This window comes from Myotis myotis, unplaced genomic scaffold, assembly GCF_014108235.1.
Source record: "Myotis myotis isolate mMyoMyo1 unplaced genomic scaffold, mMyoMyo1.p scaffold_m19_p_11, whole genome shotgun sequence".
Lineage (NCBI taxonomy): Eukaryota > Metazoa > Chordata > Mammalia > Chiroptera > Vespertilionidae > Myotis > Myotis myotis.
In genome coordinates this window covers 10,078,717-10,098,006 of record NW_023416315.1, presented here as the reverse complement: position 1 = coordinate 10,098,006, position 19,290 = coordinate 10,078,717, and positions in this window count along the sequence as shown.

Below are 19,290 nucleotides of genomic sequence, written 5' to 3'. Positions count from 1 at the left end.
GTTCCAAGTTAGTAATATGGACTCCAGACAAGGTCAGAGCAGAAACACTAATTAAGCTGACTTGGTGGCACTGCCAAGTCTCTGGTGGTGGTGATGGTTGTCAGTCCTAACAGGGACAGGGAACATCCGCCAGGAGCCTCACATTTTCTGTGCTGGTGGTCCAGGTAGCTGTCACTCTGGAATCCCCGCGCCTACCCTTTCCTCCACCTCCTGACTCCTCGGCTCCACGTCAGGTCCTGCTTGAGGTCACAGTTTCTCACAGACGGGCTCCTCTTGGAGCCCCGACATGCAGTGAACGAGGGGCCAGCTCCTGACCTCTGTGCCTGGAAGTGTTGCTAGAAATACCAATATTTCTCTAGGGACCAACTGCATCAGAATCTTCTGAGATGCTGCTGACGTCCAGACTGCTTGGGTCCAGGCCCCTCGGGTCCAGCCCTGGAATTGCTGCACTAGACTCTCTGAAGGTGGAGATGAGAATTGTGCATTTGCAACAAGCTCCCTAGGTGATTGTTAGGCAAGCCGAGATTTAGAAATTGCTTCATGGATCTGTGACTCATCGTCATGATACCCTCTGTCCACATAATCTGTGCCTGCATTTCTGCTGCCACTTCCCCACCCCACCTCCAACCGAACTGCACCAGCGAGGGTGCATGAGAAACGCAGAATAAACACATCATAGAGTAAATTCCTCAGCTCTTTTCTGGACTCATTTTTGCTTCCATCGGGCTAGTGTTTCTCAGATTGCAGCAAAACTCTTTGCTGAGCAACTTTAAATTATGCCCCTAACATTAAAATAAAAAATGTCAGGGAACTTGTAAGGTCATAAAGGCGTATGTAAGCTGTTATGAACATATCCCCAGAATCATTTATATTTAGGCAAAAATAAAAGCTACCTAATCAAAACAATTGTGCTGTATTTTGGTAGCTTTGCTCAGCTGAGACACCTTTGTCTCCATTTGTGTCTGTCAGTCTGTCTTTTTGTCTGTGACAGGCATGGCACTCAGTTGTGCACTTATCATTAACAGGAATAACTTGAAAGTGAGCATTTGGCATTTCTGTTAGACAGAAACCCATCCCAGGGTTCAGGAGCTCAGTGTTGGGAAGGACAGTAAAGTCCAGCGTCTTCCTCAGGGCAGGAATCCCTTCCCCACACGCCCACTCAAGGGACATTATCTTAGATACCGACTTCTGCAACTGCCTGCCCTTGGACCTATGTTCAGGTATACTTTTTTAAAAATATATATATTTTATTGTTTTTTTTACAGAGAGGAAGGGAGAGGGATAGAGAGTTAGAAACATCGATGAGAGAGAAACATCGATCAGCTGCCTCCTGCGCACCCCCCACTGGGGATATGCCGGCAACCAAGGTACATGCCCTTGACCGGAATCGAACCTGGGACCCTTCAGTCCGCAGGCTGACACTCTAGCCACTGAGCCAAACCGGTCAGGGCTGTTCAGATATACTTTTAATTTGAGTACCTGAGTGCTTCCTCACCCAGAAAGGCTCACAAAATAGGAAGAGAACAAAATAGCCTACAAGCTCACTAACGCTGGTCAGTAGCATTAGAGTGCTGTTGCTCACAGAGTCTAGGGTAGTGCTAACACCATAGCCAGGGACCACATGTGGCCGCTGAAGACTTAAAATGTGGCTCACGTGGGAGGAACCAACATGATGGTGTAGGTCAGTGATGGCGAACCTTCTGAGCTCGGCGTGTCAGCATTTTGAAAAACCCTAACTTAACTCTGGTGCCGTGTCACATACAGAAATTTTTTGATATTTGCAACCATAGTAAAACAAAGACTTATATTTTTGATATTTATTTTATACATTTAAATGCCATTTAACAAAGAAAAATCAACCAAAAAAATGAGTTCGTGTGTCACCTCTGACACGTGTGTCATAGGTTCGCCATCACTGGTGTAGGTAAACACTGGTACTCACATCCTCCTACAACCACATCAAAGTTACAACTAAAATACAGAACAGCCATCATTCAGAACTACCTACAATCTGGCTGAATGAAAGTCCTACAACTACATTAGTTTATATATATATATATATATATATATATATATATATATATATGTATATCCTATATTATATATCCTATATAATAAAAGCCTAATATGCAAATTGTCCCCTCGACCTGAGTTCGACTAGAGGGCAGGGCCAGCCAGCCAACCACCCATGGCCCCTCCCCCCAGCTGGCCCCGCCCCAGCCGGCAGCAGCGGCAGCTGGGGGAAGGGGAAGGGAGGCCCCAACCAGCAGCCGGCAGCTGCTAGGGACCCTACCCGTGCATGAATTTCATGCACTGGGCCTCTAGTATATATATGTGTATATATATATATATATGTACGTATATATATATATATACATACATACACTAGTGGCCTGGTGCACAAAATTCATGCACATTAAAAGGGAATTAATTAGAGGAAATATTTTAATATTGCTATTTGCCCTTTCTCTATAATAGAAGTGTCAGAGATGAAAATTAGTAAAATGTATATGAAAATCTTCCTCCTGTGAGAGTCTGGGGTGCGCCGCAAGACCTAGAGTCAAGTCCCCACCCACCACCTGCATGCACTTTGAAAACGCAGAAGACCCAGACCCAGCCGGCCCCACCCTTGTCAAGCCCCTCCATGTGGGGGCATAGCCTTAGGTCCCTGAGCCCGGCACCGGGAGGGTGGGGGCGCAGTCTCAGGTCCCCTGGCCCAGTGCCGGGGCGGGGGACACAGCCTGAGGTCCCCTATCAAGCCCCGCCAAGCAGGGGGTGCAGCCTGAGGTCCCCTGGCCCGGCACTAGGGCTGGGGGGGGCACGGCCTGAGGTCCCCTGGCCTGGTGCTGGGGCAGGGAGGGCATGGCCTGAGGCCCTCCGTCAAGCGCCGCTGAGCAGGGGGCACAGCCTGAGGTCCCCCGGCCTGGTGCCGGGATGGGGGGTGCGGCTTGAGGTCCCTGTCAAGCCCCATGGGGTAGGGGGCATGGCCTGAGGTCCCTTGCCCTGGCCAGGTGCCATGCAGCCTCAGGTCCCTGCTGTTTGGTCATGACGTTATGGTGTCCTGGCTAATTTGCATATTCCTCTTTTATACAGATAGATAATATTCTGGATATGTTGGACTATATAAAAACATCGTTAAAATTAATTTTACTTGTCTATTTGTCCTTTTAAAATTTGGCTACCAGTGGGCAATTTAAAATTGCATAGCATGGCTCCGATCCTATTGGGCTAAACCTGTGGTATTTATCTAATGTTCTCTACTGTGACTAACCTTCTGGGGCTTAACTGCTTCCCCAGACTATGTGATCAGTCTGGTTCTTCCTAGTTCTTCCCTCCGGGCCAACCCTATCCTAGTGCCCATGGAGCTGTGTGACACATGACAGGTCTTGCTAGAATGCTGCAGGTTGTTCATTTCATTGCTCCATAACACCAGCTGTCAGAAGATTCAACGTTTATAGAAGCCAAAATATGCTTCCCTGGGGAGCAGCTTTCCATGAGAATAAATGAGTCATAGTTAATGACCACATAGGAACAAATTTATGCCATTTATTTAACCAGTTCCCTAATGCTATTATTTAGTCTGCTTTCAGGTTTCTAAAAATTGTATTATGGTAATCATCCTTACACTTAAATCTTGATACACATGTTAAATGATTTCCTTTATTTTTTTAAATATATTTCTTTATTTCAGAGAGGAAGGGAGAAGGAGAGAGAGATAGAAACATCAATGATGAGAGAGAATCATTGATTGGCTGCCTCCTGCACACTCCCCACTGGGGACTGAGCCCACAACTCAGGCATGTGCCCTTAGCCGGAATCGAACGGGGGACCTTTCACTCTGCAGGCTGACGCTCCATCCACTGAGCTAAGCCAGCCAGGGCTAAATGATTTCCTTTAGATAAATTCTTACTGATATCATCATTAAAACTTTTGACACCATTCTGTACTACCTGATGACATTATATATATATTTTTTAAATTGGCTTCAGAGAGGAAGGGAAAGGGAGAGAAAGAAACCTCAATAAGGGAGAATAATTGATTTGCTGTCTCCTGCACACCCCATACTGGGGATCAAGCCTGCAACCTGGGCATGTGCAGTGACCTCCTGGTTCATAGGTCGATGCTCAACCACTGAGACACACCACTTGGGCTAGATATTATATTTTTATCTTTGTATTTCTATTTATTTATTTATTTATTTATTTATATTTTATTGATTTTTTACAGAGAGGAAGGGAGAGAGATAGAGAGTTAGAAACATCGATGGGAGAGAAACATCGACCAGCTGCCTCCTGCACATCTCCTACTGGGGATGTGCCCGCAACCCAGGTACATGCCCTTGACCGGAATCGAACCTGGGACCTTTCAGTCCACAGGCCGACGCTCTATCCACTGAGCCAAACCGGTTTTGGCTGTATTTCTAATAAAATGATAATTTGTTTAAGATGTTACATTAAAATGATTTAAAATAAGTTAAAAATGTTAATTTATTTTTTTCCTTTACTGTGGTGGTATGATATTGGAATTTTATTAGTTTAATTAGCACCTAATTTCATCTCAAGCTCCCTTTTTGTTATGGTAGAAATTAAGTAGAATTCAATTGCTAGGTTTTAGCTGTGTGTATTCTTCAGGAGGTACTTTTTGCATTTTCTTTAAAAAAATTTTTTTAATATATTTTTTATTATTGATTTCAGAGAAGAAGGGAGAGGGAGAGAGAGATAGATACATCAATGATGAGAGAGAATTATTGATCCGCTGTCTCCTGCACACCCTCCACTGGAGATTAAGCCTGAAACCCTGGCATGTGCCCTGACTGGGAATTGAACCATGAATGCATTGAAGATTCCTCAAAAAATTAAAACTATAATTCCCATATAACCCAGAAATTTCACATCTGGGTGTTTATCTGAAGAAACCTAAAACACTAATTCGGAAAGACATGTGCATGTCTATGTTCATTGCAGCATTATTTTATTTTTATTATTTTTTCATTGCAGCATTATTTACAATAGCTAATATATAGAAACAATCCAGGTGCCCATAAATAGAAGAATGGATAAAGAAGAGGTGGTACATACATACAATGAAATATTACCCACAGGAAACAATGAAATGTTGCCATTTGCAACAACATGGATGTACCTAGAGGGTATTATGCTAAGTGAAGTATGTCAGGGAAAGACAAACACCATATGATTTCACTTATGTGTGGAATCTAAAAGACAAAATAAACAAACCATGAAAACATAAACAAACTCATAGATAAAGGGAACATTTTGATGGTAGCCTGATGGGAAGGGAGTTGGGGGTTGGGTGAAAAAGTGGAAGGGATTCAGATATACAAATTGCCTGTTAAGAAAGTTGGTCACAGAAATGTGAAGTTCAGCACAGGGATATAGTCTATAATATCAAAATAGCTATGTATGGTGTCAGACGGGTATTAGGCTTATTGGGTGATCACTTTGTAAGTTATAAAAAGGTCTAATCACTATGTTGCACATCTGAAACTAATATAATAGTATATCAACTGTAATTTAGAAAAATGTTAAACTATTTTTTAAAAGATTAGTGATTGCCAAGGGTTAGAAGGGAGCTTGAAAGGTTTAAATAGATGAAGTGCAGGGGATATTTTGTTGTATGTGTGTGGGAGGGGTATTTTTTAGGGCAGCTAAACTGTTCTACGTGGTACTCTAATGGTAGATACATGAATTTCATAGCTGTTTTATTAATAACTAGAGGCCCGGTGCACAAAAATTTGTGCACTTGGGGAGGGGGGGTGGTCCCTCCGCCCGGCCTGTGCCCTCTCGCAGTCTGGGATCCCTCAGGAGATAAGGACCTGCTGGCTTAGGCCTGCTCCCGGGTGGCAGAGGGCAGGCCCAATCCCTAGGTACAGCCCCTGGTCGGGCTCAGAGCACGGCCGATTGGGGAGTTGGGGCGCCGCCCCCTGTCATGCACAGAGCAGGGCGGATTGGGAGGTTGCGATGCCACCCTCAGTCACACTCAGGGTAGGGCCGATTTGGGGGTTGGGGCACCGCCCCCTGTCACACTCAAGGCAGGGTCGATGGGGAGGTTGCGGCGCCACCCCCTGTCATGCACAGAGCAGGGTCAATCAGGGGGTTGGGGAGCTCCCCCCTGTCACGCACAGAGCAGGGCCCATCAGGGGGTTGGGGAGCTCCCCCCAGTCACGCACAGAGCAGGGCCGAGCAGGGGGTTGAGGAGCTCCCCCCTGTCACTCACAGAGTAGGGCTGATAGGGGAGTTGGGGCACCGCCCCCTGTCATACACAGAGCAGGGCGGATCAGGGGGTTGGGGCGCCGCCACTGTCACACTCAGGGCAGGGCCGATGGGAGGTTATGGCTCTACCCCATCACAGACAGAGCAGGGCACGTGGGGGGTGTGGGGGTTGGGGCGCCGCCCTCTATCACCCACAGAGCAGGGCCAATCAGGGGGTTGGGGAGCCGCCACTCTCACACTCAGGGCATGGCTGATGGGGAGGTTATGGCTCTACCCTGTCACACACAGAGCCCCAGGGCGATCAGGGGGTTGGGGAGCTCCCCCCTATTGGGCACAGAGCAGGGCTGATCAGGGGGTTGGGGCGCCTTCCCCTGTCATGAACAGAGCAGGGTGGATAGGGAGGTCGTGGCCCCGCACCCTGTCACACACAGAGCCGCAGGGCGATCAGGGGGTTTGGGCGCTGCCCCCTGTCACGCTGATCCTGGTGCCGGGAGGCATATTACCCTTTTACTATATAGGATAGAGGCCTGGTGCATGGGTGGGGGCCGGCTGGTTTGCCCTGAAGGGTGTCCTGGATCAGGGTGGGGGTCCCCACTGGGGTGCCTGGCCAGCCTGGATGAGGGGATGATGGCTGTTTGCAGCTGGTCACACAGCCTTCAGGGTGGGGGTCCCCACTGGGGTGCCTGGCCAGTCTGGGTGAGGGGATGAGGGCTGTTTTCAGGCTGGAGGGTGACTGAAGCGCCCAACTGCTCCTTTTTTTTTTTTTTTTTTTTTTTTTTTTTGTATTCTGGGCCAGCTTTAGCTCTGGCTCCAGCTCTGAGGCCTCTGCTGCTGAAAGCAGGTATCTGGTTTGTTTGGGTTCTATAATCAAAACACTGTTTCAACTCCAGCTCTGAGATCCCGGCTGGCTGAAAGCAGGTTTCTAGGGTTTTGTTTAGCTTCTATATTTGTAACAATGTTTCAAACTGCAAGCTCAGAGGCTGGCAAAGCAGACAGGGAACGTTGGAGTCCTCTGTCACTGAAGCAAGCAAGCCTCATGTTAGCTTCAAGCTGCCTGACTGCTGGCCGCCATCTCAGCTGGCAGTTAATTTGCATATCACCCTGGTTAGCCAATGAGAGGGGTAGTAGATGTATGGCTAATTACCATGTTCCTCTTTTATTAGATAGGATAGCTTTAAATCAACAACAATCTGAATGTCCAACCACAGGTGAATGGAGAAATAATGTGTATATCCACACAATGGAATACTGCTCAGCAACAGAAAGGAAGGACAAGGTGATGAATCTCAAAAACATTATTCGGAGCAAGAGAAGACAGATCTGCATAGTCTATGATTCAATTAACCAGAAATTCTAGAACAAGAAAACTAATCTATAGTTAGTTGCTGGAGGCCAGGTGGTGGTAGTATATCAGCAGTAAGGTTGACTGGATGATCTGCACACAGAGGAGATTCTCAATGGATAGACCTTCTTTCAGAGCACAGGTAAAGTCCTAACTGGTTTGGCTCAGTGGATAGAGTGCCAGCCTTGGACTGAAGGGTTCCAGGTTCAATTCCTGTCAAGGGCACATTCTCAGGTTGCAGGCTCAATTCCCAGTCAGGGGCCTGCAGGAAGTAACCAATCAATGATTCTCTCTCATCATTGATGTTTCTATCTCTCTCCCTCTCCCTCCCTCTCTGAAATCAATAACAATATATCTTTAAAAAAGAATGGAAGATTTTTCCTGCTGTACCCACTCCTTCCTAGCACCCCTAGTTCTCTCTAGGCCAGCGGTTCTCAACCTGTGGGTCGCAACCCCTTTAGCAGTCAAATGACCCTTTCACAGGGGTCGCCTAAGACCATCCTGCATATCAGTTATTTACATTACGATTCATAACAGTAGCAACATTACAGTTATGAAGTAGCAGCGAAAATAGTTTTATGGTTGGGTCACAACATGAGGAACTGTATTTAAAGGGCCAGAAGGTTGAGAACCACTGCTCTAGGCAGTTCGTTAGAAAAGAAGTCTCCATTCCTCCCCAACCTGCACCACCACCCATCCAGGGGTAGTCAGTCACCTGACTGCCAACTATTCTGTTTCAGGGTTTGGATGGCACTTGTTCTGTTCCCTATATGGCTTCAAATCAGTCTCATCCTGATGCACTTCTCCTTCCTTCCCTTTGTGATATTTTCTATACCCAAGTCCAGAACCTTTTCCAAGTTTTGCAAATGCAAAGGTGTTAATTTTTTCTGAGGATTTTGTGTGTGTGTGTGTGTGTTGTCCTCTGATGAGTGATTTAATCTGATTAAGGGAAACCATTTTTTTGAGAATAATTTAGCATTTTAACAGTAATCCTTTACTTGTCATCCTAACTTTATTTTTTATTGCCTTCCTTTTTTAAAATTTCTTTTTTTTTTAAAAAAAATATATTTTTATTGATTTTTTACAGAGAGGAAGGGAGAGGGATAGAGAGTTAGAAAAATCGATGAGAGAGAAACATCGATCAGCTGCCTCCTGCACAGCCCCACGGGGGATGTGCCCGCACCAAGGTACATGCCCTTGACTGGAATCGAACCTGGGACCCTTGAGTCCGAAGGCCGATGCTCTATCCACTGAGCCAAACTGGTTAGGGCAAATTTTTTTTTTCTTTATTGATTAAGGTATTACATATGTGTCCTTATCCCCCCCTGACCACCCCCCCCACCTCCACTCATGCCCTCACCCCCCTGGTGACTGTGCCCATTGGTTAGGCTTATATGCCTGCATACAAGTCCTTTGGTTGATTTTTACTTCTTGATGTGCATCCATTTTATCCTAGTTGAAGGGCATTGCATTAATTATCTATTGCTTCATCACAAATATCATAAAATTTAGGGGCTTAAAACACAATAAAAAGGAGATGAAAATCATTGGGGATCATCTTGGAAGCTGACTAATGCAGTCAGTCAATGCTTGTGTGTTTATGCCCATCTACTTCATTTTTATGCCTCACAGCTGTTTCACCTGCCACTTGTGAAGAAAACACTAATCAATGTTATTAGTGCAATAAACATCACTAAGAAGTTCATAGTTTTTAAAAGTACAATTGTATGTGTTTTTCTCTTTTAAAAATTTAATAGAATTTTTAAAGCAGTTTTAGGTTTATGAAAAAATTGAGCCAGAAACATAGAGTTCCCCTATACTCCTCATTCCCCAGATTCTTCTATTAACATCTTACATTAGTGTGGTACATTTATTATAATTAATGAGCCAATATTCACACATTACCAACTAAATTCCATAGTTTACATTAGAGTGTTCACTGTTTGTGTGTTGTACATTCTATAAATTTTTTTTTTTTAAATATATTTTATTGATTTTTTACAGGGAGGAAGGGAGAGAGATAGAGAGTTAGAAACATCGATGAGAGAGAAACATCGATCAGCTGCCTCCTGCACACCTCCTACTGGGGATGTGCCCGCAACCCAGGTACATGCCCTTGACCGGAATCGAACCTGGAACCTTTCAGTCCGCAGGCCGACGCTCTATCCACTGAGCCAAACCGGTTTTGGCCATTCTATAAATTTTGACAAATGTATAATGACACATTTTCTTACAGTACAGTTTCACTTCCTGAAAAATATCCCTTGCTCCCCTAGTCATCCTCTCCCTCTGAAATTCTGATCTTTTTACTGTCTCTAGTTTTGCCTTTCCTAACATGTCATATAGTTGGAATGATGCAGTATGTAGCCTTTTGAAATCGGCTTCTTTCATTTAGGAATATGCACCTAAGATTTCTCCATTTCTTTTTGTGGCGAATAACAATTATTTTTAATGCTGAATAATAATCCATTGTATGGATGTACCACAGTTTGTTTAACCATTCCCTTACTGAAGGATACCCTGGTTGCTTCCAAATTTTGGCAATTATGGATAAAGCTGTTATAAATATTGATGTGCAGGGTTTATGTGGATACATACCTTTTCATCCCTTGTTCTTCAGGTTTTCTTAGATGGCTTGTTTCTTCCACATCTGAGAAAAACTCTTTCATCTTGCATAATGAGCCTGAATTCTTATTAGGTTCTCAGAGATATTACCACAAGGTTTTTCAAAATTCATAGAAAATCTATAAAATTTGTTGAGTGATTTTCAAAGTCCTTTAGATTTCCAGGAGCTGGCCATTTTTACAGAAAGGTAGAATTATGTGCTATAATTGAGACTGGAACACTAAATAACTTATGCATAGTGCAACAAAAATTATTTTAAGTTCTTTTCCGTTGATATCTTAAATGTCTATTTTGTAATTTTTTCTACCTTTAACTGAATACTTAAGTAAAACTTCTAGCACAACACAAATTAATTACTAAACATTCCATTTGACTACAGAATGAAGATTTGTTTTTATAAAAGCATCACTCAATTCAAGTGTTTTGATGACCTTTTAAGCCATTCCATAGGCCCTACATATGCCCAAACAGACTGCTTTGTGTGGGAACACATGTTTTGCTTTAGTTCTACATAGCTGTAACAGACAGCTGTACTTTCTTGGCTGCTCCATAGCAAACCCTTCTTCCTGTTTGAGGGCATTCCCCCACTGTCTTAGTCACAGGCATGCCCTCCTTTCCACTCTGGAAGTGGGGAGGGACCATATCCTGATGTTCCCCACCTCTAGCGGTCTGAACATGGGCACTTGATCTTTAGCCAATGATAATTTTTTCCAGAAATTTGAATCTTGACCAATTGACAAAAAGACAAAGAGGTGATGATGAGATATAATTCGCAGCAGCGAGGAGATTATTCCAAGGGGGTTGAGGTGGAATCCCAAGGAGGCAGCAGCAGGGCCCTACAACAGAGGTGGTTGTGTTCTGCTATTCCTGCAAACATTTTCCAGCTTCCTGGCTTCCCAGAGTTACCTTGGTCTTTACCTATTTTTTTAAGTTTGCTACTATAGCTTTCTGTCAATTTGTGAGCCCTTTACACTTATCCAATAAATTCCTTTTTCACTTAAGATTGTTAAGAGTAGCTGTTACTTTCAATAGAAGTATTTTAGCCGAAACCGGTTTGGCTCAGTGGATAGAGCGTTGGCCTGCGGACTGAAAGGTCCCAGGTTCGATTCCGGTCAAGGGCATGTACCTGGGTTGCGGGCACATCCCCAGTGGGGGATTTGCAGGAGGCGGCTGATCGATGTTTCTGACTCTCTATCTCTCTCCCTTCCTCTCTGTAAAAAATCAATAAAAATATATTTAAAAAAAAAAAAAGAAGTATTTTAACTGATGAATCAGCAAAATCAATTCATTCATTAATTCTCCCAATATTCATTAAGCACCTACCAGGTACCATACATTGTTCCACGCTTAAGAATATGATGGTGAGTAAAGAAGACATCGTCTCTACTGTCTTGGAACCTACAGTTTACTGGAAAATACAGATGAGGAAAAAGATGACTGCAGTACATGTCTGTTGGGGGAGGACACTATTCAATGGGAACAGTAAGGAGGAGTATTTAATCTAACCTTAGTGGGGGGGTGGGAAGGGGTATCAGAGAAAACTTCAAGAGATAGCTACATTGAGATTTAAATATGTAAAAATTAGGCCTAGTTGATATGCAGGAAGTGGGATGAGTATTCCAAATAGTGGGGACAGTCCATGTGAAGGCCCAGAGTTGAGAGAAGTCCAGAACCTTAAAGAAACTGAAAAAAAGTCCCATATGACTGACGTACAGAGTTCAAGCCGAGATAGAAAGATGAGTCTGGAGCAGTAATGGGACTCATGCAGAGTAGTGTGTACATTATTGCACAGAAGATTGCCCGAGACTGTGCTCTTTAGTGTTTTTGCTTGTATGTCCTAAAAAAGTTTTGAGAATCTATGTATCCCTTTGCACCTTTTGATGTTGACAGTTAAGATTAAGATTCTGTTAAGTATAAATTTAAATAGTTGCAAAGGATGCAATTTTTTGTGGTTTTTATGAAGATTAACATCTAAAAATAACACTATTATATCATTCTGTGTGTATCCAAAAGACTCTCAAACAAAAACTATTTGATATCCACTATCATTCTTTTAGTAAAATGATATCAATTGGCAGAATTTTACATTGTTCTTTTTACTTTTTCAATTTGTATTTCCATTCCATTACTCTCACCATTTTATCCTAATGTAATACACTAACATCCATTTTTGCTTTAAAATCTTTTGTTAATCACTCTATCATCCTGCCATAAAATATGTATGTAAATGGGAATTTATGTTGATTTTTCTCTAGATTGAGTCATAATTATAACTATCAGTACTATACAATTGATTAAAACAGCAGGTATATTTCACATTTTGATGAATAATTTTTAAACATTAATGTGCCCCCTACTAGTTCATGTGTCCATAGAAGAATATCACTTACTATGAGACAGATTGTCTTGATTAAAAAAGCCTTTCTTACACCAATGTTTTGAATCTTGGCCTGGTTTGCCTTTGTTCTTACACTTTTGGGTAATAATATTAGAGAATGAATGACAATTGTGTCTTTGTTTTTTAAAGTGGGACAAAGAGAACCAGCAAGATACTTTGATCACATTTTCAGGCTGATCAATGTTAGAAGTATTGAAGTTGAGGATCTGAAAACTGATTTCCTCAAAACTTTCTAACCTATGTACCCTTTAGAATGTCTTTGGGCACCACTAATGAGTTTGAAAACCATGAGTTCATGTAAAGAGTACTGAGTAAGAGAGAGATAAAATAAATTGGGCTTCCTTGACAAAGTAGCAGTAAGATCTTAGACATTGGATTTGTGTAACTCTCAGTTCCCATCAATAAAGTGAGGAGAGGGGTATTGAGCTAATTTTTACAGATTCTTTCCAGCTCTAAGTTTCCTTAATTACCATTGGAAATTTTTAGCTACGCCCAGGACACTGGGAAGAAGGCCAGGCACCAATAGAGAAATGGAAAAGAAGTACTTTGTGGCCACTGAGGACAATAAAGGACAAAGGCATTGCTTGGATATAGATTAAGAAACACTTTAAAAAAAAAGTAATACCTTAACCAATAAAGAAATTAAAAAAATAAGACTGTGTTACAAGCTTAATAATGTAATAATAAAAGTTTTATGGCCGAAACCGGTTTGGCTCAGTGGATAGAGCGTCAGCCTGCGGACTGAGGGGTCCCGGGTTCGATTCCGGTCAAGGGCATGTACCTGGGTTGCGGGCACGTCCCCAGTGGGGGATGTGCAGGAGGCGGCTGATCGATGTTTCTCTCTCATCGATGTTTCTAACTCTCTCTATCTCTCTCCCTTCCTCTCTGTGAAAAATCAATAAAATATATTAAAAAAAAAAAGTTTTATGTAATATTTTCCTTTAAAAAAAGTGTTTTTCTGTTCAGGATGCATATGGGGGTTAAAATTCCAGTTTCACATTATTGTTTATATGGTATAGACAACTCAATCTCTGAGCTTTACTTTAGGTTAAGAGAGGAAATAAAGCTTATTTCACTTAGCATCAAGTTTTCAAAGTTCATCCATTTTGTAACATGTATCAGAAATTAATTCCTCTTTATTGCTGGAAAGATACTATATTAGAGATATGTCATATTTTGTTTGTCAGTTAATCTTTTGGTGGATACTGAGGTTGTTTCCATTCATGTGCAAGTTTTTGTATGGAAATATGTTTTCATCATATCTTGTGGGTATATACCCAGGAGTGGAATCAAGTTTAAATGCCAATTCTAATACTTTTATTGTAATGCTCTGAAAATAAAGTAAGAGTCACATTGTCAGTTAAAAAGTGCTGGTAGAAATTATTTCCTTTGATTTATTGTAAGATTATAATGACCTTATTTATGAGAACTTTCTTTTCTTTTTTCTAATAAGACTAAATATATTCGGGGGAAAACCAAGATGGCGGCATAGGTAAACACCGGCGATTGCTGCCTCACACAACGACTTCAAAAATACAACTAAAAGACGGAACAGACATCACCCAGAACCACAGAAAGGCTGGCTGAGGGGAAATTCTACAACTAGAAGGAAAGAGAAAAGCATACCGAGACTCAGAGGAGCTGCGGTGCGGAAGTAAAATACAAAGGTGCGGAGGTGCGTGCAGAGTGGGCTGGCGGCTGAGGGCCAGGTTGTCTGTTTCAATCAGGAGGGAGTCTCAGGCTCTGAGCTCCAGTTCTGGGAGAGTCTCTGGGGACCCAGACTCAAACGGGAGAAGCGGGACTGTCTGGCATCGGTCGGAACGCGAGGGCAGCTTTCTCTCCGAGGTACTTGCAGCGGTTGCTGGGACACTGAGAGGCAGAGCCTCTGGGGACGGGACTGAGAGCAGCCATAACTGCTCGCTCTGCCTGCCCTGTTGATCCCCTGGGACCCGCCCTGCCCAAGCCCTGCAGGGAGGCTTTTGCTGGATAGCCTCAGGCAAAGGCTATATTAGCACCTCCCTAGAGGACAGAAGTTCTCCCACTGCAGACACAGCTGATTCTCACAGCCAGTTGGCCTGGAGGTCAAATCCCCCCCAGTGTTACCTACAACAATCAAGGCTTAACAACAACAAGACTGCGCACAAAGACCACTAGGGGGTGCACCAAGAAAGCATAAAAAATGCGGAGACAAAGAAACAGGACACAAATGACAGAAATGGAGGAAAGCAAAATGCTGGATATAGAGTTCAAAACCACACTTTTAAGGTCTTTCAAGAACTGTCTAGAAGCCGCAGATAAATTTAGTAAGGCCCTCGAAAAGACTGGTGAGACTGCCGATAAATATAGTGAGAACCTCAAGAAATCTAATGAGACCCTCGATGTTGTGATAAAGGACCAACTAGAAATTAAGCATACACTGACTGCAATAAAGGATATTATACAGACCCCCAACAGCAGACCAGAGGAGCCCAAGAATCAAATCAAAGATTTGAAATGCGAAGAAGCAAAAAACACCCAACCGGAAAAGCAAAATGAAAAAAGAATCTGAAAATACGAAGATAGTGTAAGGAGCCTCTGGGACAGCTTCAAGCGTACCAACATCAGAATTATAGGGGTGCCAGAAGAAGAGAGCAAGATATTGAAAACCTATTTGAAGAAATAATGACAGAAAACTTCCCCTACCTGGTGAAAGAAATAGACTTACAAGTCCAGGAAGCGCAGAGAACCCCAAACAAAAGGAACCCAAAGAGGACCACACCAAGACACATCATAATTAAAATGCCAAGAGCAAAAGACAAAGAGAGAATCTTAAAAGCAGCAAGAGAAAGAAACTCAGTTACCTACAAGGGAATACCCATACGACTGTCAGCTGATTTCTCAACAGAAACTTTGCAGGCCAGAAGGGAGTGGCAAGAAATATTCAAAGTGATGAATACCAAGAACCTACAACCAAGATTACTTTATCCAGCAAAGCTATCATTCAGAATTGAAGGTCAGATAAAGAGCTTCACAGACAAGGAAAAGCTACAGGAGTTCATCACCACCAAACCAGTATTATATGAAATGCTGAAAGGTATCCTTTAAGAAGAGGAAGAAGAAGAAAAAGGTAAAGATACAAATTATGAACAACAAATACGCATCTATCAACAAGTGAATCTAAGAATCAAGTGAATAAATAATCTGATGAACAGAATGAACTGGTGATTATAATAGAATCAGGGACATAGAAAGGGAATGGACTGACTATCTTGGGGGGAAAAGGGGTGTGGAGGATGCGGGAAGAGACTGGACAAAAATCATGCACCTATGGATGACAGTGGGTGGGGAGTGAGGGCAGAGGGTGGGGTGGGAACTGGGAGGAGGGGAGTTATGGGGGGAAAAAAGAGGAACAAATATAATAATCTGAACAGTAAAGATGTAATTAAAAAAAAAGAAATAAAAATTGAGAAAATGTAAAAATATTCACTTAAAACAATAATCCCACCATATATGAATATAAATAACACATTTATTTTCTATTAAAATATATTTGTTATTGTTGATAGTATTACAGACATCTGCAGATCTCTTTATTGCCTGGTTTAGAAATGAAATTAATTCTAATATCTGCCTTTTTATGCAAGTTTGCAATATGTTGTTTTACTGGAAATATATGAACACAATGTTTTTGGAAAAGGGATGGAATATCAATAACCTTTCAAGATAATTGTGTTTACTCTTTGACACTGTACTAAAACTCCACAATAGTGTCTTAAAGGTTAGTTGTGGACTCTGAAATTATATCAATGAACTTTTTGTGCTGTTACATTAGAAACAATCTGTCTTATAGTTTGAATGAATCTTTTACTCATGCTTTTTTGTTGTTGTTAATCCTCACCGGAGGATATTTTTTCCCATTTTTTTAGAGATAGTGAAAGGGGGAAAGGGGGAGAAAGACAGACAAAGAGAAACATCGATGTGAGAGTGACACATCAATTGGTTGCTTCCAGCATGCGCCCTAACCAGGGCCCAGGATAGAACCTGCAACTCATGTATGTGCCCTTGACCGGGAATCAAACCCTCAACCCTCCAGTGTGGTGGGCCAATGCTCTAACCACTGAGATGCCGGCCAGGGCTACTCATGCTTTTGTAATATTCATTACTCATTTGGAAAATATTGGTTCATTTCAGAAACCTAATAGCTAGAACATTCTAGAAAACATGTGACACACAAGCACACATTCCATTAGCCATTAGAATGATGATGTCATATTGCCTCTGGAAAACTCCACTATACATTTGTGAAAGAATGAGAGGGAAAAAGATAAATCATAACATTATTATTATGAAAGTAATCTTGACTATGCTATTCATTGAAAAGGTTTTAGTTTCAGAGCATACTTTAAGAATAGCTGATATGACCTGTTAAAGCCAAAAACTTACCACCTGTTTTTAAAACCAGGATACAACCAGCAAAATACTAAAATAGAGTCCCAAGTAACAATTTCAAATCTCTTTATATGAAGGCAACTAGACAAGCCTATTAGAAAATAAGATGGCTTCTAATTTAAAAGTCTTTCTCATTTTTGGGAGTTTGAATCCTATTAGCGTTTCTGTGCATGTGGGCAAGTATTTGGGGGAGCTCAAAATGCTTCATTTCTTCTGCTTCTACACATCTCCCCCAAGGTAGAATCTTCGTGGAAACATGTAGCTGGCAAAACCCCCATTAAAGATATTTTAATACATGTTTTCTGTTTGTAATGTTTGCAAATTTCTATCCATTTACTAAGGATCAAGTTTTCTTTGCAAGAATACAATAGAAGATGACTTTTCAAGTGGAACTGGTTATACATGTGAAGAACTTCTAGATAAATCTTGTATTTTGCTCCTTGTTCTGTTACATCAGGCTTTTCAAAGTAGGATGATAGGGTAGGTTGATCTTTTTTTTAAAAAACAACAACAAACAAAAAACCTTGCTAACTAGTTTTAGCAGGAGGCTGGTTATAGGACCTCCACTCAGCAATTCTCAGCCAAGGAGAAACTTGTTTTAGGCATCCTGCCCCCCGCTTTCCAGTTTCCCAACGCGCTCATACCACTTCCTTTTGGCTGCATCGTAGGTGGCACGATGCAGCCCACCTGGGCCTACCCTCTTAAGAAATGCTGTGACTTCTAGATAACCGATTCCTTCGCCTCCTCTTTTATCCTTCAGCAACAAATACCCTTTGTATTCATTTTTTTTTTCATTTAAGTCTGGTCTTAGACCAGTCCAGTTTGAGATACAGTGTTAGTGGATGTGATAATTAAAATTATTGACACTAAGGTCTGAATGAGGGCTAGATACCAGATGTTTAAGAACTAAGAACCGACTAACGGTCTGAACAAAACAATCTGCAAAGGGGTGACAACATGTAGCCAAATGAATGGACCTAACTTTTATTTCCAACAAACCATATTAAAAGCCAGTAAGCCATTTAGATTTTTAACCCAATTATTCAAAGTGTCCAATCTATAAATAACAAGCAAGCCTGGTAAGGCAAGAAATGAACCCTGCTGGCTTGGCTCCATGGCTGAGCTTGACCGATGAACCGAGAGGTCATGGTTGGCTTCCCAGCAGCAGGATGCGCCGGGGTTCACAGGCTCCATCTGCGGGAGGCAGCGACCCGGGATTCCCCCTCATCATTGATGTCTCTGTCTCTCTCTCTCTCTCTCTCTCTCTCTCTCTCTCTCTCTCCCCCTTCTTCTCTGAAATCAATAAAAATATTTTTCAACAATCTTACTCTCCCCCTGCCGCCCCCCCAAAAAGACAACGAATGAGACGCGAGGGTCCCGAGTGGCTACTCGGTGACAGCCGCTCAGATTAGGTGTCAGGAGAAAGCGGGGAAGTGCCCAGAGGGCAGTCCTCCCTGGAGCATGATGTTCCGACTTCAAGGTCGTTGGTAATGATCCTGATGTTTCTCTGTAGCCCCTTTGACGTTTCATTTATTCCCCGGATTAGTTTAAGGCTTTTTTTTTTTTTTTTTAAAGTAAATTTCAGTGCTTATGAAAGCTCGACACCGTGATTTCCAAGTGTGTTTTCAGGGTAAGATGTGGCCTCGGGTTTGGACGGACGTGAGGCCACGGAAGCCCACGCCACCTTCGCTCTCCTTGGCAGGCGCCGTTCAGCGCTCAGCTGTCCCCACCCCGGGGTTGGCGGAGGGGAGATGCTGGGTAACTACCGAGCCCACAGGCTCGCGAACGGCATGTTCCCCGTCAAAGTCTTCCGGTTCTGGCCTCTCGCCCTGACCTCCCGGCAGGCAGGCGGTGCGGCGCCAGCGGAGGGTCGGGGCCGGCTCTGCGCGCGGGACGTCAGCCACCGGCGCGGCCTGCCAGGCGTCGCCGCGAGTCCCCGCGACAGCAGTGGGCGGCGCGCCGAGCCTCTCCTTTCTTTCACCCCGCTCCCCACGCAGGCGCACCCTCGCCGGAAGCTCGTACGCTACGTCACATCCGGTCGGGGCGCCCGTCGCCGGCGGGAGCGAGCCCGCCGGTGCGAGGCCACTTTGTTCCCGCCTCCTTCGCCCCGACGCCACTCACCTTGGGCTCTTGCGGAGCGTGGCCTGCGTGCGCGCTCCCGGCCGGGCGTCAGGGCCCGGGGACAGGCCGAGGGAGCGAGGCGAGGAGGAGGGGCTGGGGAGGTGCGGGCCCAGCCAGCCAGTCTCGGCGCCCTCCCTCCGCCT